Source organism: Jaculus jaculus, chromosome 16, assembly GCF_020740685.1.
Source record: "Jaculus jaculus isolate mJacJac1 chromosome 16, mJacJac1.mat.Y.cur, whole genome shotgun sequence".
Lineage (NCBI taxonomy): Eukaryota > Metazoa > Chordata > Mammalia > Rodentia > Dipodidae > Jaculus > Jaculus jaculus.
The window spans coordinates 60,336,087-60,343,519 of record NC_059117.1 but is presented as its reverse complement, the minus strand read 5'-3'; the positions used below and the strand labels follow the sequence as shown (position 1 = coordinate 60,343,519).

The window sequence follows — 7,433 nt, the reverse complement described above, 5'->3', positions numbered from 1 at the left end:
TATAGTTTAAGTGTTATTAAGCTGCTTAGGACAAAACTATACTTAACAATCTTACTTTATTTCTTAGAATTAAACACAACATTTTTTAAAATGAAGGAAAATAATTTTTTTAAAATTATTTATTTATTTGAGAGCGACAGACACAGAGAGAAAGACAGATAGAAGGAGAGAGAGAGAATGGGCGCGCCAGGGCTTCCAGCCTCTGCAAATGAACTCCAGACGCATGCGCCCCCTTGTGCATCTGGCTAACGTGGGACCTGGGGAACCGAGCCTTGAACCTGGGTCCTTAGGCTTCACAGGCAAGTGCTTAACCGCTAAGCCATCTCTCCAGCCCATAAAATGAAGGAAAATCTTAAGTGGAGTACCCAACTACTTAATTGTAAAAATTTCCAATATAAACAGTATCATAATGGGCGCATTTTAGTATTCAGACCCAATCTTTCCTATACTAAGCAAGAACTTTCATTCAGAAAACAAACTGAGTAGGAATGTTATACTAAGGTTCCCCAAAACTTTTTTTTTAAATACTAGAAACGTATTACCAGCTTCAAAGTGGGTGGGGATGGACACTAAATAAGAAACCAGGTGCCATGGTATAGCTCAGTAGTAGAGTGTGTATTTAGCTTGCACAAAGCCTTAGCTTCAATCTGCAGCACCCCAAAGAAAAATGAAGGAAAGAAAAGGAAAAAGGAGCCGGGCATGGTGGCATATGCCTTTAATCCCAGTGCTTGGGAGGCAGAGGGTAGGAGGGTTGCTGTGAGTTCGAGGTCACCCTGAGACTCCATAATGAATTCCAGGTCAGCCTGAGTTAGAGTGAGACCCTACCTCAAAAACCAAAAAAAAAAAAAAAAAAAGAAAAAAGAAAAGAAAAGGAAAGGAAAGGAAAAAGGAACCAGGTAGAAGTAGATAGAATGGGCATGCCAGGGTCTCCAGCCACTGCAAAAGAACTTCAGCAGTATGCTCTACCTTGTTCACTTTGCTTACATGAGTACTGGAGAATCAAACCTGGGATCTTTAGCTTTGCATTCAAACACTGTAACCACTAAGCCATCACTTCAGCCCAAGTTTACTATATTTACCTGCTGAGAATACCAAATGCATGAAAGAAATAAAAAAAAAAACATCACTGAAGAAATTTTTTTAAAAGTCTGTGTTTGACAAAAGCCTTAAAAATCAAGAGTGCAAGTTACCATTGGGTACCTGCATTTAATTCACAAATGAACATATCTGGACCAGTCAATTTGAAGACAGTGCAGTAAGATATTTTGTGACACAGGTAGAAGCAAAGGATATTTCCTGGCCAATTCTGCTGTTTTGCCAAAGAGGTTAGTAATGATGCACTCTTCATTGTGCTGATGTAATCGTCAAGCATTCTGTGGACAATAACAGGTATTGGACATTTGTAATTCCACAAAGGTGTTTATTTTGTTTACCATATATGTATGGATGTGTGTGTGTACTAGATATATATATACATAGATGAAGCCCTGGGTTTAATCATCTTGATGATGATAAATAGATAGATGAAAGTGGATAGATGATAGACAGATGTCTAAAAGTTCTGTAAAGGCAGACAGACTTGAAGGATGAGGATCCCAAAGAGATCCTCCTGCAGTTGAGGTGTGGAACCTCAGCCATGGGGTACCAGGGAGACAAAGAAGACAGGATGGGACAGAAAAATGACTGAGATATGTGGTCAAAATCTTCCAAACTTTTTTTTTGTATGTTTCTTTTTTTTTTGAGGTAGGGTGTTGCTCCAGCCCAGGCTGACTTAGGATTCATTACGTAGTCTCAGGGTGGCCTCAAACTCACGATGATCCTTCTACCTCTGCCTCCTGAGTGCTGGGATTAAAGGCATGCACCAACACGCCCATATGGCCAAGGAGCTCAAGAAGCCTCTAACCTAAAGATACAACAAACCCAAACTTTGATCTACCCTGGTCACATATATAAATAAATACAGATTTTTCTGTCACTTCATGCATGTCATGGTGCATGTGTGGGGGTGCAAAGATAATTTTGAGGTGTCTGTGCTCTACCTTCTCTGAGTCAGAGTCTCTAGGTGCTGCAAACAAACTGCCAGACTGCAAATGAATGTCAGACTAGCTGGCCTTTGAACTTTGATTCTTCTGGGTTCACCTTCATTGCCAGAAGTTCTTGGGACCACAGATGCATGCATCACTTTGCATCTAGCTTTATTTGGGTAGTGAGAAAATGAATCAGGGGTGGCATGCTTTGCAAGCATGTTTAAATGCTAACCCATCTCCCCAACCTGCCTATTGCATTTAATATTTGATATTTATAATTTTCATGAATTATTTTAATAGAGCATGAGTTTTAGGGATGTGACATTTTATTAAAAATTGACTACTTATTTCTTTATTTTAAAGAATAGAAGTGGATCACTTGCAGTTCTGAGAGCTGGAAATCTGAGGTCAGGCGTCAGCATGGTTAAGCTATGGAAAGGCCCTCTTCCAGGCTGTATCACCTCAGTCAGTGTTGAAATGTTCTCAAGCTTTTAAAGACAGCTTTATAGAGAAATGTGTACTAATAGTCAAACTCACCCTGAGTACCCCTTCATAGAGTTGGGTGACCATCACCAGAATCTATTGCTTGAACATTATTCCATAACCCCATAGAAGTCCCCATGCCAATTTGTTGACTTTTGCTCCTATCAATTGGCTGCTGTGTGGGACATCTCCTGCTACTTTTGACTGAGCAGGCTAGATCAAGGCCACCCTGAGACTACATAGTGAATTCCAGGTTAGCCTGGGCTAGAGCAAAACTCTACCTTGAAAAAACAAAAACAAAATGAGAGCAAAAAAGAAAGAGCCAAAAGAAGGAGAGGCAAGAGTGGGAAAAGATGTCTTCAGGGTCTTCAATCCTAGAAAAGCAGAAGTTACATCTACATTATACAGAGAACTCCTGTAATTCAAGAGCATAGCAACCTAGCAGAAAACAGACAAAAGACTTAAACAACTATTTCAGAAAGGAGGCAAATAATGGGCTGGAGAGATGGCTTAGTGGGTAAGCGCTTGCCTGTGAAGCCTAAGGACCCCGGTTCGAGGCTCGGTTCCCCAGGTCCCACGTTAGCCAGATGCACAAGGGGGTGCATGCGTCTGGAATTCGTTTGCAGAGGCTGGAAGCCCTGGCACACCCATTCTCTCTCCTTCTATCTGTCTTTCTCTCTGTGTCTGTTGCTCTCAAATAAATAAATAATTAAAAAAAAAAAACAAGAAAGGAGGCAAATAAGCCTAAGGGAGTGGGATCAACATATTAGTCACAAGAAAATGGCACGGTCATAGTGAATTAATTACCACACACCCTTCAGGATATTAGGCACTGGCCAGGAGATAGAACTACAATTCTGGTACAGAACTAAATGCTGGTGGAAACACCATAATCTCTACTGAAACTCAGGGTATATGAACACCATAACTCACTAATTTCACTGCTAGATCTGGCTGAAATGCAGATACACATCCACCAAAACACATACAAAAGAACTGCTCAGAGTTGGAAATATTGCTCAGTGGTTAAGGCACCTATGAAGCTTCAGGACCCTGGTTGGATTTGCCAGTATACACATAAGCCAGATGTATGTGGTGGCACATGCTTCTGGAGTTTTCTACTCCCCAGATCCGACGTTAGCCAGACACACAAAGATGAGGCAAGTGCAAGGTCACACATGCCCACTAGGTGGCCCAAGATTCTGGAGTTCAATTGCAGGGGCTGAGGCCCTGCTGCACCAATTCTCTATATCTCCTCTCTGTCTATTTCTCACTCTTTCACTCTCTCTTAAAAAAAAAATGGGAAATGTTCTCTTTCCCATCTTACAAGATGGTGGGTGAAAAGTCCAAGAAAGCAGACACTGAGAAGAAACCTGCAGTCAAGAAGGCTGATGCTAAAAAGGGTGACCCTAAGGTTACAAAGCCAAAGAAGGGGAAGCCCCGCTGCAGCCAGAACCCAGTACTGGTGAGAGGAATTGGCAGGTTCTCCCGATAAACTGTGTATTCCAGAAAGGCTCTGTACAAGAGGAAGTACTCAACTGCCAAACCTAAGGTTGAAAAGAACAAAAGGGAAAAGGTTCTTGCTACGGTCACAAAACCAGTCGGTGGTGACAAGAATGGAGGTACCCGCGTGGTTAAGCTTCGTAAAATGCCCAGGTATTATCCTACTGAAGACGTGCCACGGCAGCTGGTGAGCCATGGCAAGAAACCCTTCAGTCAGCCTGTGAGAAGGCTGCATGCCAGCATCACTCCTGGGACCATCCTGATCATCCTCACAGGACGCCACAGAGGCAAGAGAGTGGTTTTCCTGAAGCAGCTGGAAAGTGGCTTACTACATGTGACTGGACCTCTTTCTCTCAATTGAGTTCCTCTGCGTAGAACACACCAAAAGTTTGTCATTGCCACCTCCACAAAAATAGATATCAGCAAAGTTAAAATTCCTAAACACCTCACTGATGCTTACTTCAAGAAGAAGAAACCGCGGAAGCCCAGGCATCAGGAAGGCGACATCTTTGACACAGAGAAGGAGAAATGCGACATTACAGAGCAACATAAAGTGGATCAGAAAGCTGTGGACTCGCAAATTTTGCCAAAGATCAAAGCTGTTCCTCAGCTCCAGGGCTACCTGCGGTCGGTTTTTGCTCTAACGAATGGAGTTTATCCTCACAAATTGGTATTCTGTTTCTTACTAAGAACCTAATTAAACAACTGATAAATTTGTGAAAGAAAAAAAAAGGAAAATTTTAATTTCTGAATTTCTTTTTTGTTGTTGTTCTGTTTTGTTTTTGTTTTTCAAGGTAGGGTCTCACTTTATCCCAGGCTGACCTGGAATTCATTATGTAGCCTTAGGCTGGCCTCAAACTCACAGCAATCCTCCAACCTCTGCCTCCCGCATGCTGGGCTTAAAGGTACGTGCCACCACACCCAGCAAGCTTTTGAATTTCTAATATAATTCTCAGCCCTAACTTCTGTAGTAAGGGCATTTGTAGCTAGCAGGACCTTTATGTTTTCACAGGAAGTCAAATACAAGAACATGCAAGCCTGACAGAAGTGTTACAAGCAATTGAATTTCAGATGTAGCCACCTGAAATCAAACAAAATTTAGTTTCAGTGCAAACAGCAAAGCCTTATTTCCTGAGACAAAGTTTTTTGTGAAAGAAAAAAGAAACCCATTGAATATTTGACAAGAGAGACTGTCATCCAAAACGTGCTGCACTTAGAAATAGTCACATAATAACAGGTTCAAGTGTTGTAACCCTTCAACATATTGGTCTTGGCAAAGACTTTCTGAATACAACCCCAATTGCTCAGGCAATAAAACCACAGATTAATCACTGGGACCTCATAAAATTACAAAGATTTTGCACTGCAAAGGACACAGTGAAAACAGCAAAGAGGCAACCTACAGAATGGGAAAAAAATCTTCGCCAGCTATATATCTGATAGAGGATTAATATCTAGGATATACAAAGAACTCAAAAACGTAAATAATAAGGAATCAAACAAGCCAATCAAAAAATGGGCTATGGAGCTAAATAGAGAGTTCTCAAAGGAAGAAATATGAATGGCATATAAGCATCTAAAAAAATGTTCTACGTCACTAGTCATCAGGGAAATGCAGATTAAAACTACATTGAGATTCCATCTCACTCCTGTCAAATTGGCCACCATCATGAAAACAAATGATCATAAATGCTGGTGGGGATGTGGAAGAAGAGGAACCCTTCTACACTGCTGGTGGGAATGCATTCTGGTCCGGCCATTGTGGAAATCAGTGTGGAAATTCCTAAAACAGCTAAAGATTGATCTACTATATGACCCAGCTATAGCACTCCTAGGCATATATCCTAAGGACTCATTTCCTTAGAAGCACATGCTCAACCATGTTTATTGCTGCTCAATTTATAATAGCTGGGAAATGGAACCAGCCTAGATGTCCCTCAACTAATGAGTGGATAATGAAGATGTGGCACATTTATACAATGGAGTTCTACTCAGCGGTAAAGAAAAATGAAGTTATGAAATTTGCAGAAAAATGGATGGACCTGGAAAGGATTATACTAAGTGAGGTAACCCAGGCCCAGAAAGCCAAGCGCCACATGTTCTCTCTCATATGTGGATCCTAGCTACAGATGACTGGGCTTCTGCGTGAGAATGAAAATACTTAGTAGCAGAGGCCAGTAAGTTAAAAAGGAGATATAAAGGGAAGAGAAAGGAAGGGAGGAGGGTACTTAATAGGTTGGTATTGTATATATGTAAGTACAATGATTAAGATGGGGAGGTAATATGATGGAGAATGGAATTTCAAAGGGGAAAGTGGGGGGGAGGGTATTACCATGGGATTTTTTTTTTATAATCATGGAAAATGTTAATAAAAATTAAAAAATAAAATAAAGTAAAATTCAAAAAAAATAATGTCAAAAAAATCCCTTAATGGCCCAGAATAAACATTCACCCTGAAAAAGATGGCACGGGGCATAGGGAATATTTAACCAATGCAAGATTTAAAACAACCAGGGCAAACATTAAACTCTAGCTTCAAATCCAACAACTCTGGCCACTGACAAATCTCCAAGTCCAATAATTCCAACCAGCATTCCAATTCTGTCCCTCCAGTTAAGCCTAGTCCTAGAAAACTTCATCGGAGCCAGCATCTTTCCTTAGCAGCCATCTCATAGTCCTGGCATCTCCACTGTAATCCACGGTTCATTCTCATGGCCCCATGGGATCTCCATGCAGGAATCCAGCAAACCTGCTTCACACTGCCCGTGGCCATTTCCAAAACACAAGACTGTGTTGCAAAGCCAATGACCCTGTCTTTCCTGCATTTCTTATACTCCACAATACCAGGTAGGATGCCAATTTGTTAATCCGTGGGGGGGGTGAATAAAGCAAACTTTGAAGAACAGGACACTCCTTGAGCACTCAGGCCCCTTCAAAAGAGTCTATATTCTTCCTGTTGCCCCAGTGCAGGTCAGCTAGCCCAATCTCAAAGGTTGTAATCTCTCAAACAATTTTCAGGTGAACAAGCAGAAGTTTAGGCCCAAAGATTTCTTTTTTTTTTTTTTTTTTCCTATGCCATTTCCCTCTGCTCACACCAGTTCATTTCTACACAGAGCAACCCTGCACAACTTCTCAGGACATAGGTATAACAGCAAGCTTTTTGCACAAACTGCTAGCGCAGTCCAAGCAAAGCTCTTTCTCACCCTTATAAGCTTAACTTCACAGTCCATAGTTTTTACTGCATTCAGATCTCTCAACTCTGACCAGAACAGTCCATCAAGCTATGCTTACAGCACTGCAAGGTGTCTCTTAGGCCAAGGTTTTAAATCCTTCCACATTCCTCTTGAAAATCAGCTCCAAAAGGCCAAAACCACACAGTCAGGTGTTTAGCAGCAATCCCACTCCTCGGTACCACTTTAC

The 7,433-nt window shown here is 41.4% G+C and overlaps 1 pseudogene; it reads left to right on the top strand.

Moving 5' to 3' along the window:
• Window positions 1-3,840: 3,840 nt before the first annotated feature.
• Window positions 3,841-4,710, top strand: LOC105944217 (annotated as a pseudogene).
• Window positions 4,711-7,433: the final 2,723 nt, after the last annotated feature.